Source organism: Lissotriton vulgaris, chromosome 10, assembly GCF_964263255.1.
Source record: "Lissotriton vulgaris chromosome 10, aLisVul1.2, whole genome shotgun sequence".
In the NCBI taxonomy this organism is placed as follows: Eukaryota; Metazoa; Chordata; class Amphibia; order Caudata; family Salamandridae; genus Lissotriton; species Lissotriton vulgaris.
In genome coordinates this window covers 631,041,080-631,057,384 of record NC_141698.1, presented here as the reverse complement: position 1 = coordinate 631,057,384, position 16,305 = coordinate 631,041,080, and the positions used below count along the sequence as shown (strand labels likewise).

At 46.9% G+C, this 16,305-nt stretch overlaps 1 protein-coding gene across 2 annotated transcripts in view; it reads left to right on the top strand.

Moving 5' to 3' along the window:
* The window catches only part of KMT2C (lysine methyltransferase 2C), a 1,555,522-nt gene that overhangs the window by 858,227 nt on the left and 680,990 nt on the right, over positions 1-16,305 (top strand). The gene's annotated exons all lie outside the window — the stretch shown is intronic.

Here is a 16,305-nt window from a genome sequence, read left to right as displayed (position 1 = left end):
TTCCTTTTGGCTGCCAACATCAAATAACTAGACATAGCATCATAAATGCCACTGCTCACTTCACTGTTTTGTCTCCAGCTACATTGAACAGACTGTTGGACTTGGGCATGTATGAGAATAATTCTCTGGGGGCCGGGCTTGGAGAATGCTCCATTCCAGTTCTTTCTGAAATGTCACTCCAAATATCCATGGTTGAATTTGAATCTGGTTTGGAACCTCTGTAGTCTTCATCATTACTAATTATTAGTTCATAGTATAAATTGCTTCCTTGTGTATGAAAATTGTAAGGATGAAAAAAATGTTCTTAAAACAACCATGGAAAAATAGGAGGCATTGCCATAAATTCATTAAACATAAATGGTTGGCTTAATATCAAGTGTTCCCGGAGGAGGGAAACAAACTAAAGTAGTCCAAACATTTGAATCGCTAATTCATTCCTTCATATTTAGAATGTCAAATGCAGACATCTTGGTATGGGCTAAGGTGCTTACAAACTAAAAGCTAGTTGTGCCAGCTCAACATGCAGGGTTATCAAAAGTCAACATAACAGGCTTTCTTTTTGTTTTTCTTTTTTTTGAAAACCTTTATTTAACATTTGCACATATATACAAAACCGGGCCTACATACAACCCCCAGGGCTGGCCGCTAAGCAGTTCAAAGTATTATCACAATCCGTTTCAAAACAATGGTCCCTGGGGATCATAGTAGCTCAGACTACCAAATACAGTGGTTGGGAGTGCAGTTCGATGCGAAACAGGATAGGAGGTTTTCATTTTCGATATAAAATAGAAAGGATCAGGCATCATATAGTGTCTCAGACCATGGGAATGGGGGCGAACAGGAAAACGATGTGTCCATACCACAGTCGCTACCCTAGCAATCAACGGCATTTAAACATACGACATCAGGATAAACAGCACATCATCAATATCAACACCGTCTTTGTTGTCCGCCCCCCAGTACCCGGGCCCCGGAGAGGTCGAGGCACAGGTATAGAGATGAGGTTGCAAAGAGAGCCGGACCCACTACACTAACCCGGAAAAGAAAGGAAAGAAAAGCAAGAGAAGAGAAGAAGAAAAAGAGGCCATAGAAGAAAGACAAAAACGAAACACCCACCCCCACACCCCCCCACCCTGCACCCCTGCAAATGACTACGGCCACCCCCCACGCAGCGTGCCTGTCGCCCAGCAACCAGAGCCCGAAATATAGAAGAAAGGGAAGAGAAAAAAGTAAGAAAGCCCCAATCGAGAGGGGAAAGCGGAGGAGGGCATAATACTACGGACTCCCGGTCTCCTTCCCCCAACCTAGCCAACCCTGCCCCGGAATCCGTTAGGACAGTGAAGCAATCCATTCAACCGTAAATTCACCTCGAAGAGCCCAGACAAAGATCTCAACCCTGACCCCTACGATCAAATGTACTGAAGTCGGTAATTAAGGGAAGTCCCTTACACACAATGTCCCATAAGTCGGCAGAACGGGAGCGCAGAGATGTTGATTGCTGGTGCCACCATCGCCCCTCCCCATATCCGAGTCCAATCTCCGCCTCATCCGCCATCTTGAACGACCGGTGGAGGAGGGGGATAAACAAAGTCCAAAACCGCATACAGTACAAAGTAGAAAATATCACAGTGGGGACATATAAATGTTCCGAGGGGTACAGGATCGAAGGTTCCAACAGTTCAATCGAGTGTCCGGGCACACTCCAGTCAGGCAAATCCAACACAATAGGGGCAAACACTGTTTCCACCGCCGGGTCTAAACACGCCTCCGAAGCATCCATTGCGAAGTGGGCTAGCTGCCGGGTCGCAAACGTCGAGTCAGGGTCCGGTCTCGATCCCGTGACTTCATCCATCGCAGACAACAAGGCATGAGTCCGAGCTTTGATAGTGCCCTGAAGCGCCATAAGTGCCTCCATCACTGTTAACAAGGACGGGCCAGATCGACCCCGCTCCTTTAAACCTATTCTGTCCGCAGGCATAGTGACCCCAACGGAGAGGCACCCTCCCCGGGGCAAAGGGAAACTGAGCAGGAATAAGCTAGGAGGGAACGGTAGTCCGCAAGCAATGTACGCGGCGAGACGCCGATCCGGGGGGCTCGGCGTTATGGATGCCGGATCCCCGGTCAGGGCCCTCACAAGACAGTACCTTGCGTCACTCACCGCCTCACACGGTACAGGGCACCAGGCAGCTGATGGTAACAAAACAATCGGGAAAAAGTTTGAGCGGACCGGAGACCGGGCCCAACCGCATGCAGCCGCCCGTTGTTGTTGAGCTTGGACCCGGCAGGGCCAGCACTTGAGATCCCGGCCTCCCCGGCAGGTTAGGCCTCAGTACGTTCTGCGACGTATCATCGCTCCACGACGGCTGAAAAACTCCGGGATTGCACCACTGGAGTGTGGGACAGATCACCCACACGGATCCGGTTCAGGAAAGCAGGATTGTCAGCAGGATAGTGGAGCGTAGGACGGAGGTCAGCGGAGCCGGGAGACTAAGCGGCCATCTTAGTTGGTGTTGTGGCTCCTCCCCATAACAGGCTTTCTTGCAGACTTTCTCAATATTATACTGCCTATTCGATACATAATGTTTCAAGTTGTACCTCTCATTCGATTTAAAACCTGGCGCTAGTACAGCGGCTGCATTGAGAGCCACCATTCTTCAACCCACACTCAGTTGACCACAAAAACAATCTAAACCTGAGCCAATGCACTGCTCCCCAGGAGATAGGCCTCAAGCCCTGAGACTGAACCACAGTGGCACCAACCTTTGGGTTTCGTCTCTGGCACCTACTCCACTCTGTCTCGTAAGCCCCTATAGGCTTCTGAGATACTTCAAGCTAAAGGTTTTGAACCTTGACACCATGCCAACTCGACAATGAGACCCGGACTGGTCACCTTCTGTACTCGTATCAGCCTAGAACCCAACCTCAAAGCCAACTCTGCAAAAGTTCTTGATTCCGAGATCGTAGTTGTTAGCCCTTTCAGGCAGGGCAGGATTTAGAGCCACCACTTCTGAGGGAACATTCTTGCTCGCCCTCAACCTAAGAGAGAGAGAGAGAGACATCACAGCCAGTTCCTTTCAAGAGAAGGAGGCTAACCTTTGAAGAGGGAATTTCTGAAGAGTTATATCACATCTACAAATATAGTAGGGACCAGACCTCCGGCCTTGTGAAACCTCAGCCTCCACAGACATGCCAGCCTTCACCACTACCACCCTAGTCATCTCAGGAGTCGGTCCATTCCGATCACTCAGTATTCACACTATGACTGCCTTTATGAACTTCAGGACGCATACTTTGATCCTGCACCATGTAGGGTTGGAGCCATCTGTGGAAGGATTATAATGTCGACTTACAAGACAAAAAAGTCTGGAGCCATATCCAGTCATGGCTTTACCTCCAGATATTACAGTATACTGTGCCATAATACTGAAGGCAGCTGAGCTTCATGTGATGGAAGAGGACGAGGATTTTCTGGTGGAAATTTTCCATATTTGAGGGGTCAGTGCAGTATCTGCTCATGCTCCTTTCCCGCTGTTATCGCCATCATTGGGAGGAAGTGGAGTAGCTGGTAAAACATCTGCCAGAGGTGTACTGGAACTCATGAAGAGAACTAGTTCATGAAGGCAAGGTTGTCAATCACCAATATTCGATGCATCTGAGACAGCCTCTAAGAAGGTCAACACATGCATCATCCTCCACATAATGCCTGGCTTTCGAGTGTCAAACTTTTGACCGGAGACCCAGCAGCACCTCATGAATTTACCATTTGATGAGGAACACCTTTTTTCAGACTTCAGGTAGAGTGCATGTTTGAGAAGATCGAGAAAGGCCCTAACACTTCTAAAGCCATTGGGCTCTGCTAAGTCAGTCTCTAAATACTGGGTTTTGTGAACAGCAATCAATTGGAGTGACCACATCCCAGTGATCAGGATTCCAGCTGCAGGAATTCTTCCAGGAAGGCCACACTTCCAAGCCCTACGGTTGAGGTGGTTACCAAGGCAACGACTGAGGCTGAGGTCGTGGTGGCTCCAGACATTGTGCCTCAGCATCCAAACAGTGTCTTAACCTAAATCTCCCAAACAGTACGTGTCAGGGCGAGAATCAGATTATTCCTTTTACAGTAGGAGGAAATTATTACCTTATACAAATGGGTCCTGTCTTTTTGTTTAGCTTGGATATTGCTTGGCGTTTCAAACACTTGCCAAACATACCACATCAACAGCTCACAATCAGTCTGGAAAGCCAGTGATTGTGGTGAGAGGAAGTGCAGAATCTTTAAAGCAAAGACTCTATCTTGCCAGTGCACCTTCGGGCCAAGATATTGTTCTCCTTGTACCTTTTTCCTTCTCAGTAAGGATTGTACCCTGCTGCCTATTTTCGACCTGAATCACTATGTGCAGTCAAAGCACGTCAAAATGACAACCCTGCAGGAAGTCATGCCTCTGCCCCGCAGCTGGTAATCACACAGCGATGCTTACTTCCATGTCCTCAGACATTCAGCACATCCTCAATAAGTGAGCAGTACTACCAATTCAAAGTTCTAGCATTTAAAGTCACAAAAGCTCCAAGGGTGTTCACCAAATATCTAGAAGTGATATCAGCACATATGTGCTGCAAAGCCATTCATACCTTTCCATATCCAGACCATTAGCCGATAAAGAGCAGCGCCCAACAGCAATGCCTGGCACCCATTTAGGTAGCAGTTTCATTACTACGCTTTCACCGCCAATGCGAAAAAGTCTCATATCGCCAACAGGTCCAACCGGGGCTGTGAATAGTATGACTGTATCATAGGCAAAGCCTATATGAACCAAGAGGGGGCGATGAAGTTACACAGGCTACTACCTCTGTTTCAGATTCCATTTCCCTTAACTGAGAGGACATGAGTGAAACTGTTGATGATTATGGCTTAATGATGTCTTCATGTGGAGCGGTTGTACTGTTTGCAAGTATGCATGTATGGCCATTTCAGCAGTGTATAGCACTGTAGTTGTCACAAGCAGAGAGTCTTTGGGAAGATCTAGTGTTGTTGGGGCCCTGAGTTCAGCACAGTCTGAAATGGTAGAACAACAAGAACTTACTGTGGAGTAGGCTATTTCTAGACCATCAACTGCATGTGACTATTACCACAGATGCCTCCATCTTGGAGTGGAAAACACATCTTCACTGCATGACTGTTCAATTTACATGGGTGCTGGGACGACGGCTTTGTCACATCAGTTGCCTTGAACTGACAGCAAGTTAGTTGTTGCAGAAAGATTTTTATACGCTTCTTTGAGGGAAAGTAGTCCTAGTAAAGAGTGACAATATGACCGCGATGTGCTAGTTTACAAAAACGGGGGGGGGGGGGGGAGGGGGGGGGATACACTTTATTTACAGAGCTACCTATTCTAGTTCAAACACCCTGAAATTCTGCCACTCATAACCACCGCTAGCTCTTAGCAGAGCACCTACTGAGGGTGAACAACCATCTGGACCTCCTAAACAGGACACATAACCAAGTACACTCATGAGAGAGCAATTAAAGTACTTCAGCAATACTTGCACAAAAGGGTACTCCTACTATTGATATTTTCAACACGTCTGAAATGCAAAATGCTGAATCTTCGCCTACAGGCATCCACACACAGTCTTTGGGCAGTACATTATGGATGAACTGGTGAGGGATATTTGCTTACACTCCTCCACTGAATCTGATTCTATATGCAGATGTGAGTGAAACACATCAGATGTACTTCCTACCTCCCTGGATGGAAGCATTGATCCAAGATGTTTTCTCAGCTAATAGTCACAATGTAGAGGACATCTTTCTTGTCCTGCTTCGCCACATTCCACTTCCATCACTCACCCATTGGAGAAATACAGTTTGAATTGCTGTCTTTGTCTTGGTGCTTTGTGGGCCAAGGGAGAAGTCAAGACTGAAAACTTCTTCGAAGGCAAATAAACTGCAAAAATCCACACCCAACCTTAAATGGCCGAAGTATGCAGAGCAACTGATTCTGCAAGCCACAAACAGATGGTTACAGGGTAAGTAACCTTTTCCTTTATTACTGTTCCTATGACATTGTACACAATTTAAATGGGGGCAGATGGGCAAACAGAAGTCACATAACTAATGTGATGAATGCAATAATGCATCAATATCTAAATTGTTTAACGTATGTGGTTCTTATCTTTTGGTTATTGTGTAAATTCAGACAAAATCTCTCTTTTTCAATATCTGGTCCCTGCTTATACATATATTTGGCATGTAGGTAGATATATAGTGGCAAGATGGCTCAATGAGTGAAATGCTTTCTGTACGTATATGTTTGGTCTGTAGGTCAAATGTTCAGATGTCGACAGTATGAAATCCGTTTGACTTCTTTCCAAGGTTGATACATTTAGAACCATTGAGGAGTAAAATAGGTATGTGAAACAATATTTGACAAAGTATCTCAGGAAATGCCCCCGAAACATGCTTCTTGGATTGGTCACAGTTATGTTGACCAAAGTAACTAAGGCCCTGTGTTTTTCCGGAACATAAATTGGGCTTGATGAGGCAGAAACTGGTGAATATGATGCATTGTTTGTTGTTTGGTCTCTCCTATAACGAGAGGAACCTGCACTACATCATGCAAATACTAAACAAGTGTCCATGTGACAGTAATGATGAGTAGGTCAAATCCTCTCATGTATGTTCCCTAATGTCTAGCTCTTCCTAGATTCTTGGTTCTCCCTTGTATACATAAAAATATGAGAATGTTTGAGGGCCTAAAGTTCAACCACTTCTATATTTTCACTTCAGATTCAAATTCCTTGGCTAAAGAGGATAAAGTCTATGGCTGAATGGAGGAGGATGACTCAAAGGCACCTACTGCCTAATCAACACTGATGCTGGTCTCGACTTTGACTCACAAAATACCAGTGGCCTCAATACTTCACTAGAAGATTTACATTACTTGCCTCTTTGACCCTGTTTTAGGGAAGGTTTTTATCTTTTATGACAGGTGTTCAGGAAGCTTTTGGAAGATATAAAATCTTATATTCTGATAGAAATCTTGTATCCATGCATAGCAATAACTGAGCTTTTACTTAATTTTAATGAGGCATTCCTGGACTCTTATATCTGCTTTAGTGAAACCCCTATTGGGCTTAATAGTTCATCAGGGTATTTCCAGTTGCCAAATATCTTCTTTGGGTAACCACACTTCCCTCTGTCACCGAAGAGCCTGTTTGTACAAAGTTTATCAATCCAATGATCTGACCTTCCTGGTACAACACTCTACTCTGGAGAGTCTTGTTGTGCAGGCCTCTATGAGCAATGTCCTCTGCTCACTGAATTTGGTTTGCTTCTTACGCTCGCGCGCTCTCTCTCTCGATCCCTCTCTCACCCACTCACACACACAGTCACACTCTCACCTCTCTCTCTCACACACATACACACTCTCTATTAGATGTTCCCTTCAGTGCCTGGGAAGTTACTGGAGTCATTTGCACAGACAATACAGAATGCCCAGGGCACAGTAAAATAAGCCACTGTGGAGTTTGTGTTGGTGAAGGCCCAGGCTGTGTGTACCGGCCTGGGCCTTCACCAACACACCTGGATGTGTGTTATTGGGTTTTCTGGGGATGGTCAGATTAAATAGGCATGCCATTTGACAAAACTACACTGTTTGACTAGAAGTATGGTTCATCGCTAAAGTGCTTTAAGGATAGCAGAGCTACAGCTCGCTGTCTGCGGCTGCTTTCCCCTGCTTGCCAACTACTGTATCAGTTTCCAAACGTCGGTGGAAGCTCGAGGGCATTGCTCATTATCAGAGGCATCTAATGGCAAACTGTTCAGCTACCATTCAGTCTTTTTATGATAAGAGTCCTAGGCCAACAGCAAATGTATCAGTCTTGTTTTTCCTTTTTGCTTGTTCCGCAGTCAAACGTCCTTAGCTTACCTCCAGCGATTTTTTGAGACCAGTAGGGGGCCGGATGCAGAATTGCCTTTCTAGCTATCGTTCCATTACTTCAGAGCTGCCAGTCGTTCAGGTAGTTCAATTTGCCTAGACTTTCGATTTGTGGATGATCCTCCATATGTTCTTCCCATCTCTGCCCAACATTCAGCAATCCATGCCTATATTACCTCTCAAAGTGCAGAAGGTGCTAGGCAACAATGTAATTGAGCTTGTGCCTGCGGCAGAGAGAGGCTCAAGGTGTTGATGAGTACTTTATTGTGCCCAAAATGAATAAGAGTCTGAGGTCTATTTTAGATCAGAGGCTACTGAAGGATAATTTAAGATGTTGGCTCTTTCCTAGTTCTTGCTGGCCTTGGACCTCTGACTGAATTGTGTCCTTGGAGTTGCAGGCTGCTTACTTTCTGCACTCCCACATATAGTGTATCTGCTTCAAGGTGGAGTAAGTCCACTACAAATTCACTGTCCTGCTTTTTTTTTTTACTTCGGTTAATGTTAACAAAGGTCAAGCCAGTGGTTGCAGCCCATCTTTGCAGGTCTGGGATAAGAGCTGATAAAAGTAATCTCACCTCAGCTATTCTTGGACCACCTACCAATGATAGTGTTTCTGTCTATCCTGTTATTCTCAGCCAAAATCCCATCTTCAAAAGACATGCAAATGGATGGAATGCGGAACAAATCAAACACCCCACCACAGTCAAGAGATATGGGTAAATCCATCGTTTTTTTGCTCACCATGCCACCCCAGTTAGACCCAGCCATATGCAAACTTTTAACTGGGGTGAGTGGTTGAAAAGTTTCATCACTCCATCCATCATCTTCTTGTGTTTGCTATGTTCGCCCTAAGTAGCAAAGGGTATGCCCAGACGTCGGCCCCTTGCTCGCTGTGCCACTGGATTCAAGCTAGCCTAGCTGATGAGGGGTGATACCCTGGAACCAGTCCCAGGATGCTTATTTCCGGTCGAGAGAGGACATGGCCTGGCAGTTCAGGCTGAACTGTTACCATGAAGAGCAGGGTCAAGATTGATTTGCATATGGCTGGGTCCAAACTGGGTTGGCATAGTGCGCAAAAGAACAATGAATTAAACCCAGATCTCTTGACTGGGGGTGCATGGTTGAAAAGTTTCAGCACTCCGTTCATCTTGTGTTTGCTGTGCTCGCCCTAAGTGGCCAAGAGTATGCCCAGATGTGGGTCCCTTGCTCGCTGTTCCACTGGATTCAAGCTAGCCTGGCCGATAAGGGGTGATACCCTGAAACCGGTTGCAGGGTGCTTGTTTACGGTCCAGAGAAGACCTGTCTTGGAAGTTCGGGCTGGACTTTTCCTATGAGGAGCAGTGTCGAGACTGATTTAGGTCCAAACTGGGGTGGCATAATGAGCAAAAGAAGGATAGATTAAACCCAGGTCTCTTGACTGTGGGTGAGTGGTTGTAAAGATTCAGCACTTCGTCTATCATCTTGTTGTGTTCACTAAAAACCCATCTATAGCATCTTTCACCCTAATCTCCACAATTTGCTTCTCCATGTATGGAGATTGAACAAAACAAACTGAAGTCTTTAATCCTCCAGTGGAGATGCTGGCTGTCATTTTAGCTGCTTGCTCTTGATCCACCAGTTGTGTGTACTCTGGTCACCCTCTACAAGCGAGGTTGTGTGATATGTTGTTGTTTATGTCTGTAGCCTGGCACAGATATAGTTTTTAGCATTTAATTTGGGCACATTTGAGGGTTATTTGTCAGCCCTTTATTTACTGGATCAGCCTTCTTCATTTAAGTCTTCTGTTCACTTTATGATGCTGCAGTGGAACCTTAACTCCGTCATGACCATCTACAGGTGTGCTCCTTTGTGTGTCTTCTCAGCTATTTTCCAAGGTTACTGACTTCAAACGTTTTTTCCTATCACTATTACTTCTGCATGTTGTGTGAACAGTTGCAGTTTTGCAAGTTCATTCTTTGTGTGCCACCTATTTCCTCAATAGACTGACACTTAGACCCTTTGCTTGCTTTCTTCCAAGGTTGGTAGCACCATTCCGAGTGGGGCAGCTCATCAAGCTCCAAGCTTTCTTTTCTCCTCCAAGGAGCTGGAATGACTTCACTGGTTTGATCCTAAGAGTGCTTTTAGTTATATCGGTAGAACGAGGAGTATCTTATGGATGATCATCTGTTTAATGGGGTTTCTGATGTGAAAAAGGCTCGGATTGGAGCCATTCCCTCCAGCCTGACACTGAGCCCTATTCCTATGGGCTAGGACTTGGGGACAAAATTGGAGGGGCCACTGGACCCTGAAGAATACCATCCCGAGACCCCTATATGGACTGGTGTGAGGATTTGGTGGTTGCCAGTGGACTGGACACCTATCCAGATAGTGGTCTGGTCCCTCCTCCTAGCGTGGCTGCTAAGGAGGTAGTTTCATTTGCTATGGTGGTGGTGGTCATGGCAAAAACAAGAAGGTGATGGACGGAATGCTGAAACTTTTCAGACACTCACCCCCAGTCACAGATCTCTGTTGAATCCATCATCGTTTTTTAGCTCACTTCGCCAACTCAGTTGAGACCCAACTATATGCAAATCTGTCTTGACCCTGTGCCTCATAGAAACAGTCCAGCCCAAATTGATAAGCCCGGTCTTCCCTGAACTGGAAACAATCATCCTGGGACTGGTTTTGGGGGAACTCCCCTCATCAGCCAGGCTAGCTTGCATCCAGTGGCGAAGTGAGCTAGGGTGGCGGTCGTGGACCATAGCCTGTCTTCAAAGGCAGTCAAGATTAACGTCTTGATGGAGGTCCTTCATCCGGGAGGTACCCCCTGAAAACTGCTTCTCCCATTTAATGAAACCCACAAGGACGTCCTGCTTGGGGTCTGGCCCAAGCCGTGAACAAGGGATCCTGTGAACAGGACAAATACCCAACCCCATCACCCTGCTCCAGCTGATCCTAGTTCCTCACACAACTCCCTACCCCGAAGAGCTTGGTGATTCAAGCCTCCGTTTCCTGAGTAAATCCTGGTGCATTCCCTACCACCCCATCGAATAGGGAATCTTAAGGGCTGGACAACTTGGGCAAGAACATTTTTTCTTCTGCCTGCCTGACAGGGCTGTCAGTGAACCCCCATGCCTTTTAGGTGATTGCTTCCATTCACTCTGGGATTAGGTTGGACAGGTGCCGCCAATGGTCCTAGAGGATGCCCAGGCCATACTCTCCCAAGCTATGGCTAATGAGAAGGACACAGGTAGTTCATGAGCCAATGTGGTTGGACACAACCAACTAGCTAGGCAGAGTAGTTTGTTTGTCGGTGGCCTGATGGCACCACGACTAGCTTTTCAGGGAATATCCAAGTGTAACTTATGTTCATGTTCTTTGATGGCTCCCGTCTCTTCGGAGATAAAGGCTGACTCAGTGCTGGAGCTGTCCAAGGATAGCAGAGCTACGGCCAGGTCCTTCCTTGTGTCTTTCCATCGATCTTGGCTGCTCTAGTCCTCCTTCCACAGCTATCAAAGGGGCTTCCAGGCATGTCTCTACCCACCCGGCCACCACTGCATGAAAACTTCCCAGCCTCTGTGTTGCCGAGGACTACCCACAGGCTCTGTGGGTTGGGCAGCCAGAGAATGCAGAGCCCCCCCCCCCCCCCAATCCTCCACCCCCAACCAAGCAGCCTCAGCTTCCAAGCCTCTTTAGTTTGCCCTCTGATCATCATGGGCAATCAGTGGGAGGCAGGATACTTGTCATCTGCACCACTGGAAGTCGATAATAGTAGACCACTTGGTTCTCCAGATTATTCACAGGGGTACTCCCTCCCCTTCGACTACCCCTCCATCCCCTTGTGAGTGACAGGCTGATGGAGGATCAGCTCTCCTTACTCTGCCAGGAAATGGTGGCACTCTTGGCCAAGGGAGCCATTGAGAGAGTGCAGACGCCAGAATTAGGTCATGGTTGTTATTCCCACTACTTTCTAGTTCCCAAGAAGGAAGGAGGCTTTTGTCCTATCCTAGACCTGCACCCTCTCAATGTCTTCCTCTAAAAGGAGAAATTCTAAATGCACATGGTCGCTCAACTTCTGTTTGTGCTCAACCTGGGAGACTGGGTGGTAGCATTGGACTTGCAGGATTTATACTTCCACATCCCATCTTGCCTGCCCACAGGCAGTACTTGTGGTTCACGGTGGACCACAAGCACTTTCAGTTTGCCATACTCCATTTTGGCATTACCAGCGCTCCATAGGAGTTCACCAAGGTCATGGTGGTGGTTGCAGCTCGCCCCAGGTGGTCGTCTCCCACCTCAAGACTATGGAGGACCTCCTGCACTCACTGGTGTTCACTATCAACGTGCCAAAGTCACACCTGACTCCCTCTCAGACGCTCCTTTTCATTAGATCTTTTCTGGTCACAGTGCATCTTCGGGCTTATCCTTATGAATGGCAAGTCCAGGATATTCAGGCTTTGATACCGATTTTTCAGTGAGACTGACCCTGTGGCTGCTGGGCCTCGTGGTTCTCTGCATCCTGCTTGATACACATGCCCGCTGGCATATGCGGGCTTTGCGGTGGAACCTTAAGTTCCAGTGGGCGCAGCATCAGGGGAATATTTTTGCCATGGTGCAGATCTCAGACAGTACAACCAAAAGTTTTGCAGTGGTGGTTTACGAACCACGATTGGGTCAGAGGCAGACCCCTCTCCCTTCCGCATCTAGATCTGATAGTAGTGACAGATGTGTTACTCCTGGGATGGGACAGCCACCTGGGAGAGGTGGAGTTCACAGCCCTCTGGTCTGCAGTGGAATCCGGACTCCACATTAATCTGTTGGAGCTCAGAGAAATCCAGCTGTGATTAAAAGCCTTTCTACCCTCCATCAAGGGAAGCCTAGAACAGGTGTTTACAGACATGATCCTACCAAGAACCAGCCACTGTCTAAGCCACCTTTGTGTTTCATTTTGTGCTCATTATTGTATGAAAATAATCTCCATGACTTTTGACATGTATTCCTGGACTATATGAAGAAATTATGATTGAATACAATGATTTAGAGTACCTATAGGATAGGACATGGTCAATAGATTGATCATAATTGTCATGACTTTCTAATTTATATTTATATTTTTAAGAACATGTATTGGTCGATTTTTTTTTTTTTTTTGCTTGGCTTCCTTCTGTAATAATATCTATAGGTATACTTGAATTTAAATATTACGCTGCCCAAGATCTTTATATGCAGCACAGACACCACCACCACCTTGTGGTACTACAACAAACGGGGAGGGTGGGATCTTGGACCCCTTGTCAAGAGGCCCTGCTCCTCTTTACATGGCTGGAGCCTTTCCACCATTCCACCTGAGTTCTAAAGAAGATCAGGAATGACCGGGCCCAAGTCATCCATGTGGCTTCGGACTCTGCTCTGAGAGTTTGGTATCCAGAGCTGTTGAGCATGGTCATCGATCCTCCAATCAGGCTGCCCCTTTGGAAGGATCTTCTGTCGCAGCAACAGAGGGTTTCTTCCAAACCTGTCAATGTTCAGTCTCCATACGTGGAGATTGAACGGCAAAAGTTGACAGCTTTTGACCTTTCATCCGAAGTCTGTGATGTCAACTTGGCAGCCAGGCATCGCACCACCAAGTTGGTGTACGCCTGCCATTGGAGCAAGTTTGTAGCATGGCATGCAGAAAAACAGGTTGACCCCCTTACTGCTCTCCTTTCTCAGGTACTTCTGTTTATTCTTTCTCTTGCCCAGCAGGGCTCTACTTTGGGTGCCCTAAAAGGGGTTGTATGACGATCCATCGCAATCCAACTCCTCGCGGCCGTTCGCATCGCGGCCAATACATCGCAATGACACTACATCGTCCATTTTGTCATCGCACGTCGGTGCATCGCAAATGCGGCCACAACCTCGGATTGCGTGTCACATCGGTGACATTACATCGCGCGGCATGACAACGCGATGTTTCACAGAGTTATCTACCCTCCAAGCAACGGCACCCGGCGTCCATAAGGTGCAGTCGCATTCTCATAAAAAATAAAATCTTAGATTTAAACCCGAGGAAAGAGAAAAAGTAAAGAAAAAAACAGGACTATGCCTGGGTGAAGCCGGTCATGACCTCTTACCCTGGGGAGGATGTTTTTGATCCGAGATGACTGCATTGAGAATGTGCACAAGTGCTGAATGGCATGAGGCTGTGTCATGCCTTTAACAATCCGCTCTTTCTTCGTATGCCACTTCTAGGCTCTGTCACGCGTCACTCTGCAAACGTCGCAGCTGCGTTTCCAGCGAGATTCCACTGTGCTTCGCTGGAAACGTAATGTAGTGTTAGGTTACTGATCTCCCTTGCTATTCTTGACCCATATTTTTTTGCTTCATATTTTTTCTTCTAGGAACACGTCTCATAGATAAAAGCAAACCAGTCCCCTCTGCCCCAAGGCCTGCTTGTGCGCAGCATCGGAATATTATGTTAAGTACTAGTTGGGCTCCTCTGGGAGGCTGGACACTTTAAACTAATGATGAAAAAGAAGACATCAAAGGCGAGCTATGATGGAAACATGAACTGCACAGTAGAGGGGCATGTAAAAGGAGGGAAAATAAAACAAGTGCAGATTCGAGAGAAAACCACCCAAAACATCAGAAACTAGGAAAATGAAAATACGAGACGTCCAAAGGAACATGTGGAAGTTCAAGTACGTTTGGAATAGACTACGATGCACAGCCAGACACACTTTTCACAATAGATTTTAGCTTAGAACTGCTCAGTCTGTGTGAGATTGTGCCCCGCAGCTAGGCCGGGAAAGGTACATCTATTCCTTATAAGGTACAGTTACAGTGCATTCCAGTCACATTAGACCACTGAGCTGATCAAATCCATAGTACTTTCTACGCCACTGAATTAAATCTTGTTTTTAACAGCTGCCATTCTTCATAACCCCACAAACACTTAAATCTTTAATACGTAGTTAAAGTAAGGATTAAGTAGCATGGTTTCCATTAAGTTCTTAAATTGGCACATACCAGGGTTTCAAGGGCATTCTTTACATTGCCAGATAAAGTCAAACTGTTTACCCAGTTCGCAATTGTTATACAAGGAATGAAAAGGAGTTTCAAAACATGTACCAACCGGGTATTGGTCTCAGCTTCTTCAGCTCTCCATAAGGTTTACTGAAACACAGAGTACATCATTTAAAAAACATGATTCAGAGCAACATTTGGCATGCCAGGACCAGACAGTATTTTAGGGCTGGCTTTGACTTACCTGTCTCGCCTGTGTCATGCATCACAAACATGTAATACAGAAACATACATATATACAGAGGGGTTCTGGTCCAGCCTTACTCATTTCAGCTGTCATTCAAATTAACCTTACACCCCCCTCCCCTCCCCATATCAAACTAAATGGGGCAGTGGGTTAGACCATTTCGGCCACAGGCTCTCTTTTCAGTTTCGCCTGAGGCAGTGCATGCACTGTTACTTGTGAGACATTTTATTTACTTACAGGGAAACTTAGAGCCCACCCATTGCGTAGCATTGGCAAAGCCAATAAGTGTCGCTTACAAGAGCCATTGACAATCCCAAAGGTATGTAGCCATGTTGTACACAAACTGTGCTACATGGCTGAAAGTAAAAAAAAATACATGTACACCCACCGATCCATCCACCCAGCCACCCATCTCACCACCCACCCATGCATCCATCCATCCATCCATCCAGGCACCCACCCACCCATCCATCCAGCCAGCCCATCCATCCATTAATCCACCATCAGCCATCCACCCACCCATCCATCCATCCAGGCACCCACCCATCCATCCATCCATCCATCCATCCAGGCACCCACCCATCCATCCATCCATCCCACCCACCCATCCATCCCACCCACCCATCCATCCACCCCACCCACCCATCCATCCACCCAGCCACCCATCTCACCACCCACCCATGCATCCATCCAGGCACCCACCCATCCATCCAGCCAGCCCATCCATCCATTAATCCACCATCAGCCATCCATCCACCCATCCCACCCACCCATCCATCCAGGCACCCACCCACCCACCCATCCATCCATCCATCCATCCATCCAGGCACCCACCCATCCATCCATCCATCCAGGCAGCCACCCATCCATCCATCCATGCACCCATCCATCCACCCATCTCACCACGCACCCACCCACCCATCCACCCATCCATCCACCCACCGATCCATCCACCAATCCAGGCACTCATCCATCCATCCAGCCATGCACTCATCCATCCATCCATCCATTAATCCATCCATCCACCCATCCCACCCACCCATCCATCCATGCATCCACCCAGGCACCCACCCATCCATCCAGCCATCCAATCCGTTAGTATATTGACCCAATCCGCCGCTCTAAGAAATGACCTGAAAT